Here is a 13,595-nt window from a genome sequence, read left to right as displayed (position 1 = left end):
ACCTTTCATTATTTTTTTATTAAAAGAAAGAATCATAATCCAAAATGGCATACATTTTCAGTCACGCTCATGTGCTAGTCAGGATGGCAGAGCGGTCTAAGGCGCCAGACTCAAGAATCCGTTCTTCCTGTTAAAGGGCTTTCTGGTCTCTGTAAAGAGGCGTGGGTTCAAATCCCACTTCTGACAAAGCTTTTTATTGTTTCAATAGCAACTACATTCGAATTTCGATTATTCTTATAATACGTATGATTGATACCGATAAATGCACTTTCAGTATTTTTCTTATTAAAAGAAAGAATCATAATTCAAAATGGCATACATTTTCAGCCATGTTCATGTACTTGTCAGGATGGCCGAGCGGTCTAAGGCGCCAGACTCAAGAATCCGTTCTTCCTGTTAAAGGGCTTTCTGGTCTCTGTAAAGAGGCGTGGGTTCAAATCCCACTTCTGACAAAGCTTTTTATTGTTTCAATAGCAACTACATCCAACTGCCAATTAGTCTTACAATACGTATGACTGATACCGATAAATGCAGTTAGTAATTCTTTGTGCTTTATTTGTTCTTGTTTTCGACATAGATATCTTGATCACATTTATTCCAAAGCAACATGCAGCTTAATAAATTAAAGAAATGTAATCAGTAGAAACTGTGGAAGATCAGAGGAATAAAGTTATCCCATCAACACACCAACCCCAACCTTTCATTATTTTTTTATTAAAAGAAAGAATCATAATCCAAAATGGCATACATTTTCAGTCACGCTCATGTGCTAGTCAGGATGGCCGAGCGGTCTAAGGCGCCAGACTCAAGAATCCGTTCTTCCTGTTATGGGGCTTTCTGGTCTCTGTAAAGAGATGGGATAACTTTATTTCTCTGATCTTCCACAGTTTCTACTGATTACATTTCTTTAATTTATTAAGCTGCATGTTGCTTTGAAATAAATGTGATCAAGATATCTATGTCGAAAACAAGAACAAATAAAACACAAAGAACTACTAACTGCATTTATCGGTATCAGTCATACGTATTATAAGACTAATTGGCAGTTGAATGTAGTTGCTATTGAAACAATAAAAAGCTTTGTCAGAAGTGGGATTTGAACACACGCCTCTTTACAGAGATGGCATACATTTTCAGTCATATTTACGTACTTGTCAGGATGGCCGAGCGGTCTAAGGCGCCAGACACAAGAATCTGTTCTTCCTGTTAAAGGGCTTTCTGGTCTCTGTAAAGAGGCGTGGGTTCAAATCCCACTTATGACAAAGCTTTTTATTGTTTCAATAGCAACTACATTCAACTGCCAATTAGTCTTATAATACGTATGACTGATACCGATAAATGCAGTTAGTAGTTCTTTGTGTTTTATTTGTTCTTGTTTTCGACATAGATATCTTGATCACATTTATTTCAAAGCAACATGCAGCTTAATAAATTAAAGAAATGTAATCAGTAGAAACTGTGGAAGATCAGAGGAATAAAGTTATCCCATCAACACACCAACCCCAACCTTTCATTATTTTTTTATTAAAAGAAAGAATCATAATCCAAAATGGCATACATTTTCAGTCACGATCATGTACTTGTCAGGATGGCTGAGCGGTCTAAGGCGCCAGACTCAAGAATCCGTTCTTCCTGTTAAAGGGCTTTCTGGTCTCTGTAAAGAGGCGTGGGTTCAAATCCCACTTCTGACAAAGCTTTTTATTGTTTCAATAGAAACTATATTCAAATTTCGATTAGTCTTATAATACGTATGATTGATATCGATAAATGCACTTTCAGTATTTTTTTTATTAAAAGAAAGAATCATAATCCAAAATGGCATACATTTTCAGTCATGTTCATGTACTTGTCAGGATGGCCGAGCGGTCTAAGGCGCCAGACTCAAGAATCCGTTCTTCCTGTTAAAGGGCTTTCTGGTCTCTGTAAAGAGGCGTGGGTTCAAATCCCACTTCTGACAAAGCTTTTTATTGTTTCAATAGCAACTACATTCGAATTTCGATTATTCTTATAATACGTATGATTGATACCGATAAATGCACTTTCAGTATTTTTCTTATTAAAAGAAAGAATCATAATCCAAAATGGCATACATTTTCAGTCATGTTCATGTACTTGTCAGGATGGCTGAGCGGTCTAAGGCGCCAGACTCAAGAATCCGTTTTTCCTGTAAAAGGGCTTTCTGGTCTCTGTAAAGAGGCGTGGGTTTAAATCCCACTTCTGACAAAGCTTTTTATTGTTTCAATAGCAACTACATCCAACTGCCAATTAGTCTTATAATACGTATGACTGATACCGATAAATGCAGTTAGTAATTCTTTGTGTTTTATTTGTTCTTGTTTTCGACATAGATATCTTGATCACATTTATTTCAAAGCAACATGCAGCTTAATAAATTAAAGAAATGTAATCAGTAGAAACTGTGGAAGATCAGAGGAATAAAGTTATCCCATCAACACACCAACCCCAACCTTTCATTATTTTTTTATTAAAAGAAAGAATCATAATCCAAAATGGCATACATTTTCAGTCACGCTCATGTGCTAGTCAGGATGGCCGAGCGGTCTAAGGCGCCAGACTCAAGAATCCGTTCTTCCTGTTAAAGGGCTTTCTGGTCTCTGTAAAGAGATGGGATAACTTTATTTCTCTGATCTTCCACAGTTTCTACTGATTACATTTCTTTAATTTATTAAGCTGCATGTTGCTTTGAAATAAATGTGATCAAGATATCTATGTCGAAAACAAGAACAAATAAAACACAAAGAACTACTAACTGCATTTATCGGTATCAGTCATACGTATTATAAGTAGTGATGAGCGGGTCCGGATCTCCGAGATCCGGATCCGCACGGACGTCCTGAATCCGAATCCGGATCCAGGACGTCCGCGGACTCCCGCGCAGGCCCGGAGCCGAAATCGAGGCCCGACGTCACATTGGTGACGTCGGATTCTCGCGAGATCCGGATTACATAAAAGCCGGGACCCGCCGCCGCCATCTTCATTCTGTGGGGCGACGCAGAGCAGGCAGCAGTGCTGCCAGAGAGGGGGGTTTTATTTATTGCTCCGTGAGGGGGGTTTGCTGGAGCGTTGTGTGTGTCACTGTGCTGCTTGCTGCTAAAGAGCTGCAAGTACAGAGGGGGTTTAATCATTTTTATTGTGCTGCTGGAGAGTGATTTTTTTTTCTATATTGCTGTAGCCTGCTCATCTGTAATTTGTGTCACTGCTGCTGCTACAGAATACTACAGACAGAGGGGGGTTTATTGTACTGCCGCAGAGGGGGTTTTCTTTCTATATTGCTATAGCCTGCTCATCTCTAATTGTGTCACTGCTGCTGCTAGCCTGCTACAGAATACTACAGACAGAGGGGGGTTTAATAATTTTTATTGTGCTGCCAGAGAGGGTTTTTGTGCTGCCTGGCTACCTGTTATATGGTTGTAAACACCTACCAGGCAGTCACCTCTGTTGTTGCCAGTGCCACTACCTTGTACCTACCTCTCAGAGTATATAAAAAAAAAAAAAAAAAAATTAAAAATATATAAAAATATAAAAAAAAATAATTAAGTTGTTGTTGTTGCTGACACCACTGGCTGCCGTTAGATATCGCAGACTCAGTAATTAAATTTTTAACTGTGGTTTGCTGACGCCACTTGTTGTGTTACCTACCAGTGTATCCACTTTTGTATCTTGCTGCTGTTGTCACTGGCTAGTGACAACAACCAGCTGATATCTGGGTATCCAGTTTGCTGCCACCGCTGCCGTTACATATATCGCAGTAAATAACTCCGGTTTGCTGACGCCACTTGTTGTGTTACCTACCAGTGTATCCACAAAATAAATATTGTATCTTGCTGCTGTTGTCACTGGCTAGTGACAACCAGCTGATATCTGGGTATCCAGTTTGCTGCCACCGCTGCCGTTACATATATCGCAGTAAATAACTCCGGTTTGCTGACGCCACTTGTTGTGTTACCTACCAGTGTAACTATCCACAAAATAAATATTGTATCTTGCTGCTGTTGTCACTGGCTAGTGACAACCAGCTGATATCTGGGTATCCAGTTTGCTGCCACCGCTGCCGTTACATATATCGCAGTAAATAACTCCGGTTTGCTGACGCCACTTGTTGTGTTACCTACCAGTGTAACTATCCACAAAATAAATATTGTATCTTGCTGCTGTTGTCACTGGCTAGTGACAACCAGCTGATATCTGGGTATCCAGTTTGCTGCCACTGCTGCCGTTACATATATCGCAGTAAATAACTCCGGTTTGCTGACGCCACTTGTTGTGTTACCTACCAGTGTAACTATCCACAAAATAAATATTGTATCTTGCTGCTGTTGTCACTGGCTAGTGACAACAACCAGCTGATATCTGGGTATCCAGTTTGCTGCCACTGCTGCCGTTACATATATCGCAGTAAATAACTCCGGTTTGCTGACGCCACTTGTTGTGTTACCTACCAGTGTAACTATCCACAAAATAAATATTGTATCTTGCTGCTGTTGTCACTGGCTAGTGACAACCAGCTGATATCTGGGTATCCAGTTTGCTGCCACCGCTGCCGTTACATATATCGCAGTAAATAACTCCGGTTTGCTGACGCCACCTGTTGTGTTACCTACCAGTGTAACTATCCACAAAATAAATATTGTATCTTGCTGCTGTTGTCACTGGCTAGTGACAACAACCAGCTGATATCTGGGTATCCAGTTTGCTGCCACCGCTGCCGTTACATATATCGCAGTAAATAACTCCGGTTTGCTGACGCCACCTGTTGTGTTACCTACCAGTGTAACTATCCACAAAATAAATATTGTATCTTGCTGCTGTTGTCACTGGCTAGTGACAACAACCAGCTGATATCTGGGTATCCAGTTTGCTGCCACTGCTGCCGTTACATATATCGCAGTAAATAACTCCGGTTTGCTGACGCCACTTGTTGTGTTACCTACCAGTGTATCCACTTTTGTATCTTGCTGCTGTTGTCACTGGCTAGTGACAACAACCAGCTGATATCTGGGTATCCAGTTTGCTGCCACTGCTGCCGTTACATATATCGCAGTAAATAACTCCGGTTTGCTGACGCCACTTGTTGTGTTACCTACCAGTGTATCCACAAAATAAATATTGTATCTTGCTGCTGTTGTCACTGGCTAGTGACAACAACCAGCTGATATCTGGGTATCCAGTTTGCTGCCACCGCTGCCGTTACATATATCGCAGTAAATAACTCCGGTTTGCTGACGCCACTTGTTGTGTTACCTACCAGTGTAACTATCCACAAAATAAATATTGTATCTTGCTGCTGTTGTCACTGGCTAGTGACAACAACCAGCTGATATCTGGGTATCCAGTTTGCTGCCACTGCTGCCGTTACATATATCGCAGTAAATAACTCCGGTTTGCTGACGCCACTTGTTGTGTTACCTACCAGTGTAACTATCCACAAAATAAATATTGTATCTTGCTGCTGTTGTCACTGGCTAGTGACAACAACCAGCTGATATCTGGGTATCCAGTTTGCTGCCACCGCTGCCGTTACATATATCGCAGTAAATAACTCCGGTTTGCTGACGCCACCTGTTGTGTTACCTACCAGTGTAACTATCCACAAAATAAATATTGTATCTTGCTGCTGTTGTCACTGGCTAGTGACAACAACCAGCTGATATCTGGGTATCCAGTTTGCTGCCACTGCTGCCGTTACATATATCGCAGTAAATAACTCCGGTTTGCTGACGCCACTTGTTGTGTTACCTACCAGTGTATCCACTTTTGTATCTTGCTGCTGTTGTCACTGGCTAGTGACAACAACCAGCTGATATCTGGGTATCCAGTTTGCTGCCACTGCTGCCGTTACATATATCGCAGTAAATAACTCCGGTTTGCTGACGCCAGTTGTTGTGTTACCTACCAGTGTATCCACAAAATAAATATTGTATCTTGCTGCTGTTGTCACTGGCTAGTGACAACAACCAGCTGATATCTGGGTATCCAGTTTGCTGCCACCGCTGCCGTTACATATATCGCAGTAAATAACTCCGGTTTGCTGACGCCACTTGTTGTGTTACCTACCAGTGTAACTATCCACAAAATAAATATTGTATCTTGCTGCTGTTGTCACTGGCTAGTGACAACAACCAGCTGATATCTGGGTATCCAGTTTGCTGCCACTGCTGCCGTTACATATATCGCAGTAAATAACTCCGGTTTGCTGACGCCACTTGTTGTGTTACCTACCAGTGTAACTATCCACAAAATAAATATTGTATCTTGCTGCTGTTGTCACTGGCTAGTGACAACAACCAGCTGATATCTGGGTATCCAGTTTGCTGCCACCGCTGCCGTTACATATATCGCAGTAAATAACTCCGGTTTGCTGACGCCACCTGTTGTGTTACCTACCAGTGTAACTATCCACAAAATAAATATTGTATCTTGCTGCTGTTGTCACTGGCTAGTGACAACAACCAGCTGATATCTCGGTATCCAGTTTGCTGCCACCGCTGCCTACCGTTAGATATCGCAGTACATAACTCTGGTTTGCTGACGCCACTTGTTGTGTTACTGATATATATCCACTTTTGTATCTTGCTGCTGTTGTCACTGGATAGTGACAACAACCAGCTGATATCTCGGTATCCAGTTTGCTGACACCGCTGCCTACCGTTAGATATCCAAAATATGGAGGATAAAAAAAAGGAAAAGATGAGGAGCCACTTCGTCGTGCTTCTGAAGCTGATGCCACTAGTCATCATGACATAGGCGATGAAATGCCATCGACGTCGTCTGCCAAGGCCGATGCCCAGTGTCAAAGTAGAGGGCATGTAAAATCCAAAAAGCCAAAGTTGAGTAAAAGGCCCTTAAAAAGAAAAAGCAAATCATTGGAGGAGAAACTTAAAGTTGCCAGTGTGCCATTTACAACGCGGAGTGGCAAGGAACGGCTACGGCCATGGCCTATGTTCATGACTAGTGGCTCAGCTTCACAAGATGATCAAAGCCCTCCTCCTCCTCCTCCTCCTCCTCCTCCTTCTCCCACTTTAAAATTTAAGAGATTTAAGGTGTCACCAACAAAAATCCAGCAAACAACTCTGCCTTCCAAAGAAGACATGGTATCACAAATCCCAGTGGAGAGTCCAAGGGTGTTGGTGGTTGCGATGCCTGACCTTCCCATCACTGTACGGGAAGAGGATGCTCCTTTCAGCATTCGCAGCACACCCTCTGCATGTGCTGGAAGGATCACAGACAGTGCAGTTGCAGATGTCGATAATGAAGGTGTCAGTGTTGTACACCAGGAGGAGGATATTGATGAAGCTGGTGCTGAGGGAGAAATTGACGAGGAGGACGATGCTGATGCGGTTTGCTTAAATGAGGCACCGGGCAAGACAGTTGTTGTCCGTGAGATCCCAAAGGGCATCACCATGGCCCTTATTCTGGTTGGTGCGGCCAGAGCCGCACACGGGGCTCCGGCCGCACAAACCAATCCCCGCCCACCCTACGGATCGCCACGGCCGTCCGTACACGGACGGCTGGCGATCCGCATAAAAATGGTGGAGGCGTACGCCTCCACCATGGTGGGAGCTGCCCCCTGCATTCGATGGTCGTCGACCATCGAAGGCAGGTCCGCACGCCCCGGCAGCTCCCGCAAGCTGAGACCACACGGACAATCGTCCGTGTGGTAGCTTGTATGGGGGCTGAAAGCTGACATCCGGCGACGTCAGCTTTCCGCCCCCATGAGTTGCGTCATGCCCTCATTAGCATGCGTACGCCCCGCGTTTGCATGGGAACGCCCATGAAACGCGGGGCGTATACATAGGGAAATGAGGGCATGAAGCCCCTCACTCCCCTATACGCCCCCTTTGCGGCGTAGTAACGTTATGTGCGGCGAATTCGCCTGCACATGCCCAGATTGACCTCTGCGCATGTGCAGACGGAAAACATCGGCGGTACGGCCGCACGCGGGCCGTACCGCTCGAATCAGAATAAGGGCCCATGCCTGGACAGAAGACCAATAAATCCACCTCTTCGGTCTGGAATTATTTTTATCCCAAACCGTCCAACAATTGTTTTGCCATATGTAGCTTATGCAAAGCTCAAATAAGCAGGGGTAAGGACGTTTCCCACCTAGGGACATCCTCCCTTCTACGTCACTTGAAGAGCGTTCATAAGTTGCTGTTTAGTTCAGAAACTGTGGCTAAGAATGTACACAGTCCAGGGACAACTAAATCCCTTTGTCCTGTTGTGTCCACGTGCCCAACTACACCGCAAAGTCCCTCCTCGTCAATTTCTTCCTCAATGAGGATTGGGAGTAGTCCTATAGGCCATGTTACTTGCCTGACTGACTCCTCTCCTATCCGGGATTCTTCTGGAGGATCCTGCATTGCTACGCCTCCTACTGCTGCCGCTGCTGCTGTTGCTGCTGGGAGTCATTCATCATCCCGGAGGGGAAGTCGGAACACTTATTTCACTAAGCAATTGACTGTCCAACAGTCCTTTGCCATGAAGATGAAGTATGACAGCAGTCATCCAATGGCAAAGCGGGTAACTGAGGCCTTAGCAGATCTGATTGTATTAGATGTGCTTCCGGTGTCCATAACTGCTGGAGTAGGATTTAGACGATTGATGGACTTAGTGTGTCCCCGTTACAAAATACCGTCAAGATTCCACTTCGCTAGACAGGCGATACCGAAGCTGTACAGTAAAGTGCATAAAAGTGTTCTCAGTGCCCTGAAAAATGCGGTCATACCCACTGTCCACTTAACAACGGACATGTGGACAAGTGGAAAAGGGCAGACTAGGGATTACATGACCGTGACAGCCCACTGGGTAGATGAATCACCTTGTCCAGCAGCAACAACAGCAGCAGCACCAGTAGTAGGACCTGGGAAATGCCAGCTCCTTCCTAGGCAGGCTACGTTGTGTGTAACCGCTTTCCGTAAGAGGCACACCGCCGATAACCTCTTACAGAAACTGAGGGTAATCATTGGGCAATGGCTTACCCCTCTTACACTCTCCTGGGGATTTGTGGTGTCAGACAATGCCTGCAATATCGTGCGGGCATTAAAGCAGGGCAAATTCCAGCATGTGCCCTGTTTTGCTCACACGATAAATTTGGTGGTCCAGAGTTTTCTAAGAGACAACAGAGCTGTGCAGGGGACTCTTTCGGTGGCCCGAAAAATTTGTGGCCACTTTCGTCATTCGGCGGCTGCATGCCAAAGACTGGAGCGGCAGCAAACACTGTTGAACCTGCCCCTCCATCAGCTGAAGCAAGAGGTCGTAACGCGGTGGAACTCAACCCTCTATATGCTTCAGAGGATGGAGGAGCAGCAAAGGGCCATTCAAGCCTATACATCCACCTATGACATAGGCAAAGGAGGGGGTATGCACCTGACTCAAGCACAGTGGAGAATGATTTCAGTGTTGTGCAAGATTCTCCAACCCTTCGAACTTGCCACACGTGAAGTCAGTTCAGACACTGCCAGCTTGAGTCAGGTCATTCCCCTCATCAGGCTTTTGCAGAAACAGTTGGAGAAAGTGAAGGAGGAGCTGAGACGGAGCGAGTCCTCTAAGCATGTGGGACTTGTGGATGAAGTCCTTCATACGCTTTGCCAGGATTCGAGGGTGGTACAAATTTTGAAATCAGAGGAGTACATTTTGGCCACCGTGCTCGATCCTCGGTTTAAAGCCTACGTGGTGTCACTCTTTCCGGCGGACACAAGCCTGCAGAAGTGCAAAGAACTGCTGGTTAGAAAACTGTCATCTTCTGAAGTGGAAAGTGACTCAGCAGCACCTTCTCCTTCATTTTCTCCAGCAACTGGTTCTGCAAGGAAACAACTGCGATTTCCTAAACCCCCCGCTGGTGGTGATAAAGGACCAAGTTTGGACATTTGGTCTGGGCTGAAGGACCTTCCAACAATTTCTGACATGTCTACTTCCACTGCCTATGATGCTATCACCATTGACAGAATGGTGGAGGATTATATGGGTGACAGCACCCAAGTAGGCATGTCAGAGAGTCCTTACCAGTACTGGCAGAAAAAAAAGGAAATTTGGAAGCCCCTGTACAAACTGGCTCTATATTACCTCAGTTGCCCTTCCTCCAGTGTGTACTCCGAAAGAGTTTTTAGTGCAGCTGGGAACCTTGTCAGCAATAAGCGTAGGAGGTTGCTTCCAAAAAATGTGGAGAAGATGATGTTCATAAAAATGAATTATCAATTCTACGAGAAAGACCAGCGTCCACAAAGTACACAGGAACCTGTGGTGGTGGATTCCAGCGGGGACGAATTAATACTCTGTGAGGGTGAGGAAGAACAAGATACTGATGGTGGTGAGGAATCGCTGGATGAGGATGAGGACGACCTTTTGCCTCTGTAGAGCCAGTTTGTGCAGGGACATATTAAATGGCAGCTTGTGATGTGGGGGCCCAAACGAACCAATCATTTCAGCCACAGTCGTGTGGCAGACCCTGTGGCTGAAATGATTGGTTTGTTAAAGTGTGCGTGTCCTGTTTATACAACATAAGGGTGGGTGGGAGGGCCCAAGGACAATTCCATCTTGCACCTCTTTTTTGTCTTTTGAATAATGTGCTCTTTGGGGCCTAGTTTGGGTGGGAGTGCCGTAGGACAATTCCATCTTGCACCTCTTTTTTGTCTTTTGAATAATGTGCTCTTTGGGGCCTAGTTTGGGTGGGAGTGCCCTTGGACACTTCCATCTTGCACCTCTTTTTTGTCTTTTGAATAATGTGCTCTTTGGGGCCTAGTTTGGGTGGGAGTGCCGTAGGACAATTCCATCTTGCACCTCTTTTTTGTCTTTTGAATAATGTGCTCTTTGGGGCCTAGTTTGGGTGGGAGTGCCGTAGGACAATTCCATCTTGCACCTCTTTTTTGTCTTTTGAATAATGTGCTCTTTGGGGCCTAGTTTGGGTGGGAGTGCCCTTGGACACTTCCATCTTGCACCTCTTTTTTATCTTTTGAATAATGTGCTCTTTGGGGCCTAGTTTGGGTGGGAGTGCCGTAGGACAATTCCATCTTGCACCTCTTTTTTGTCTTTTGAATAATGTGCTCTTTGGGGCCTAGTTTGGGTGGGAGTGCCCTTGGACACTTCCATCTTGCACCTCTTTTTTGTCTTTTGAATAATGTGCTCTTTGGGGCCTAGTTTGGGTGGGAGTGCCCTTGGACACTTCCATCTTGCACCTCTTTTTTGTCTTTTGAATAATGTGCTCTTTGGGGCCTAGTTTGGGTGGGAGTGCCGTAGGACAATTCCATCTTGCACCTCTTTTTTGTCTTTTGAATGATGTGCTCTTTGGGGCCTAGTTTGGGTGGGAGGGCCCTTGGACAATTCCATCTTGCACCTCTTTTTTTCTTTTGAATAATGTGCTCTTTGGGGCCTAGTTTTTCTATCTGCCACTGCAGTGCCACTCCTAGATGGGCCACGTGTTTGTGCCGCCCATTTGTCTTGCTTATCATAGTCATCCAGCTACCTCGGTGCAACATTTTGGCCTAAAAACAATATTGTGAGGTGTGAGGTCTTCAGAATAGACTGTAAATGAGTGGAGAAGAAAGCTGATGGGGTTAATAATAGCATAGGAGCAAAAAAACACCTAAATTATGCAATGTTAACCATTTTTATGCTTTTTTCAAAAAAATCAGAACCCAAAACCCAAAACCCAAAACCTTTAGGGGGTGTTTTGGCAAAACCCATTAGAACCCAAAACCTGAAGGTAATCAGAACCCAAAACCCAAAACCCAAAACGCGAAAAAGTGTCCGGTGCACATCTCTAATTATAAGACTAATTGGCAGTTGAATGTAGTTGCTATTGAAACAATAAAAAGCTTTGTCAGAAGTGGGATTTGAACACACGCCTCTTTACAGAGATGGCATACATTTTCAGTCATGTTCATGTTCATGTACTTGTCAAGATGGCCGAGCGGTCTAAGGCGCCAGACACAAGAATCTGTTCTTCCTGTTAAAGGGCTTTCTGGTCTCTGTAAAGAGGCGTGGGTTCAAATCCCACTTCTGACAAAGCTTTTTATTGTTTCAATAGCAACTACATTCAACTGCCAATTAGTCTTATAATACGTATGACTGATACCGATAAATGCAGTTAGTAGTTCTTTGTGTTTTATTTGTTCTTGTTTTCGACATAGATATCTTGATCACATTTATTTCAAAGCAACAAGCAGCTTAATAAATTAAAGAAATGTAATCAGTAGAAACTGTGGAAGATCAGAGGAATAAAGTTATCCCATCAACACACCAACCCCAACCTTTCATTATTTTTTTATTAAAAGAAAGAATCATAATCCAAAATGGCATACATTTTCAGTCACGATCATGTACTTGTCAGGATGGCTGAGCGGTCTAAGGCGCCAGACTCAAGAATCCGTTCTTCCTGTTAAAGGGCTTTCTGGTCTCTGTAAAGAGGCGTGGGTTCAAATCCCACTTCTGACAAAGCTTTTTATTGTTTCAATAGCAACTACATTCGAATTTCGATTAGTATTATAATACGTATGATTGATACCGATAAATGCACTTTCAGTATTTTTCTTATTAAAAGAAAGAATCATAATCAAAAATGGCATACATTTTCAGCCATGACCATGTACTTGTCATTATGGCCGAGCGGTCTAAGGTGCCAGACTCAAGAATCCGTTCTTCTTGTTAAAGGGCTTTCTGGTCTCTGTAAAGAGGCGTGGGTTCAAATCCCACTTCTGACAAAGCTTTTTATTGTTTCAATAGCAACTACATTCGAATTTCGATGAGTCTTATAATACGTATGATTGATACCGATAAATGCACTTTCAGTATTTTTCTTATTAAAAGAAAGAATCATAATCCAAAATGGCATACATTTTCAGTCATGTTCATGTACTTGTCAGGATGGCCGAGCGGTCTAAGGCGCCAGACTCAAGAACCCGTTCTTCCTGTTAAAGGGCTTTCTGGTCTCTGTAAAGAGGCGTGGGTTCAAATCCCACTTCTGACAAAGCTTTTTATTGTTTCAATAGCAACTACATCCAACTGCCAATTAGTCTTATAATACGTATGACTGATACCGATAAATGCAGTTAGTAATTCTTTGTGTTTTATTTGTTCTTGTTTTCGACATAGATATCTTGATCACATTTATTTCAAAGCAACATGCAGCTTAATAAATTAAAGAAATGTAATCAGTAGAAACTGTGGAAGATCAGAGGAATAAAGTTATCCCATCAACACACCAACCCCAACCTTTCATTATTTTTTTTATTAAAAGAAAGAATCATAATCCAAAATGGCATACATTTTCAGTCACACTAGTCTACTTGTCAGGATGGCCGAGCAGTCTAAGGCGCCAGACTCAAGAATTCGTTCTTCCTGTTAAAGGGCTTTCAGGTCTCTGTAAAGAAAGAATCATAATCCAAAATGGCATACATTTTCAGTCACGCTCATGTACTAGTCAGGATGGCCGAGCGGTCTAAGGAGCCAGACTCAAGAATGCGTTCTTCCTGTTAAAGGGCTTTCTGGTCTCTGTAAAGAGATGGGATAACTTTATTCCTCTGATCTTCCACAGTTTCTACTGATTACATTTCTTTAATTTATTAAGCTGCATGTTGCTT

At 43.7% G+C, this 13,595-nt stretch overlaps 10 non-coding genes across 10 annotated transcripts; all 10 read left to right on the top strand.

The window, feature by feature from the left end:
• The first annotated feature begins 77 nt into the window (after window positions 1-77).
• TRNAL-CAA (transfer RNA leucine (anticodon CAA)) lies at window positions 78-186 on the top strand. Its single transcript has 2 exons — window positions 78-115; window positions 141-186. It is a non-coding gene; the product is annotated as a tRNA-Leu (tRNA).
• A 157-nt stretch (window positions 187-343) lies between these two features.
• On the top strand, window positions 344-452 carry TRNAL-CAA (transfer RNA leucine (anticodon CAA)). The gene is made up of 2 exons: window positions 344-381; window positions 407-452. It is a non-coding gene; the product is annotated as a tRNA-Leu (tRNA).
• Window positions 453-1,153: 701 nt separating this feature from the next.
• Window positions 1,154-1,262, top strand: TRNAL-CAA (transfer RNA leucine (anticodon CAA)). The gene is made up of 2 exons: window positions 1,154-1,191; window positions 1,217-1,262. It is a non-coding gene; the product is annotated as a tRNA-Leu (tRNA).
• Window positions 1,263-1,582: 320 nt separating this feature from the next.
• On the top strand, window positions 1,583-1,691 carry TRNAL-CAA (transfer RNA leucine (anticodon CAA)). The gene is made up of 2 exons: window positions 1,583-1,620; window positions 1,646-1,691. It is a non-coding gene; the product is annotated as a tRNA-Leu (tRNA).
• Window positions 1,692-1,848: 157 nt separating this feature from the next.
• On the top strand, window positions 1,849-1,957 carry TRNAL-CAA (transfer RNA leucine (anticodon CAA)). Its single transcript has 2 exons — window positions 1,849-1,886; window positions 1,912-1,957. It is a non-coding gene; the product is annotated as a tRNA-Leu (tRNA).
• A 157-nt stretch (window positions 1,958-2,114) lies between these two features.
• TRNAL-CAA (transfer RNA leucine (anticodon CAA)) lies at window positions 2,115-2,223 on the top strand. Its single transcript has 2 exons — window positions 2,115-2,152; window positions 2,178-2,223. It is a non-coding gene; the product is annotated as a tRNA-Leu (tRNA).
• Window positions 2,224-11,912: 9,689 nt separating this feature from the next.
• On the top strand, window positions 11,913-12,021 carry TRNAL-CAA (transfer RNA leucine (anticodon CAA)). The gene is made up of 2 exons: window positions 11,913-11,950; window positions 11,976-12,021. It is a non-coding gene; the product is annotated as a tRNA-Leu (tRNA).
• Window positions 12,022-12,341: 320 nt separating this feature from the next.
• On the top strand, window positions 12,342-12,450 carry TRNAL-CAA (transfer RNA leucine (anticodon CAA)). The gene is made up of 2 exons: window positions 12,342-12,379; window positions 12,405-12,450. It is a non-coding gene; the product is annotated as a tRNA-Leu (tRNA).
• Window positions 12,451-12,607: 157 nt separating this feature from the next.
• Window positions 12,608-12,716, top strand: TRNAL-CAA (transfer RNA leucine (anticodon CAA)). Its single transcript has 2 exons — window positions 12,608-12,645; window positions 12,671-12,716. It is a non-coding gene; the product is annotated as a tRNA-Leu (tRNA).
• A 157-nt stretch (window positions 12,717-12,873) lies between these two features.
• TRNAL-CAA (transfer RNA leucine (anticodon CAA)) lies at window positions 12,874-12,982 on the top strand. Its single transcript has 2 exons — window positions 12,874-12,911; window positions 12,937-12,982. It is a non-coding gene; the product is annotated as a tRNA-Leu (tRNA).
• Window positions 12,983-13,595: the final 613 nt, after the last annotated feature.

The sequence above is a fragment of the Crinia signifera genome, chromosome 9, assembly GCF_055691185.1.
Source record: "Crinia signifera chromosome 9, ASM5569118v1, whole genome shotgun sequence".
Lineage (NCBI taxonomy): Eukaryota > Metazoa > Chordata > Amphibia > Anura > Myobatrachidae > Crinia > Crinia signifera.
This window is presented reverse-complemented; position numbering and strand designations above follow the sequence as displayed.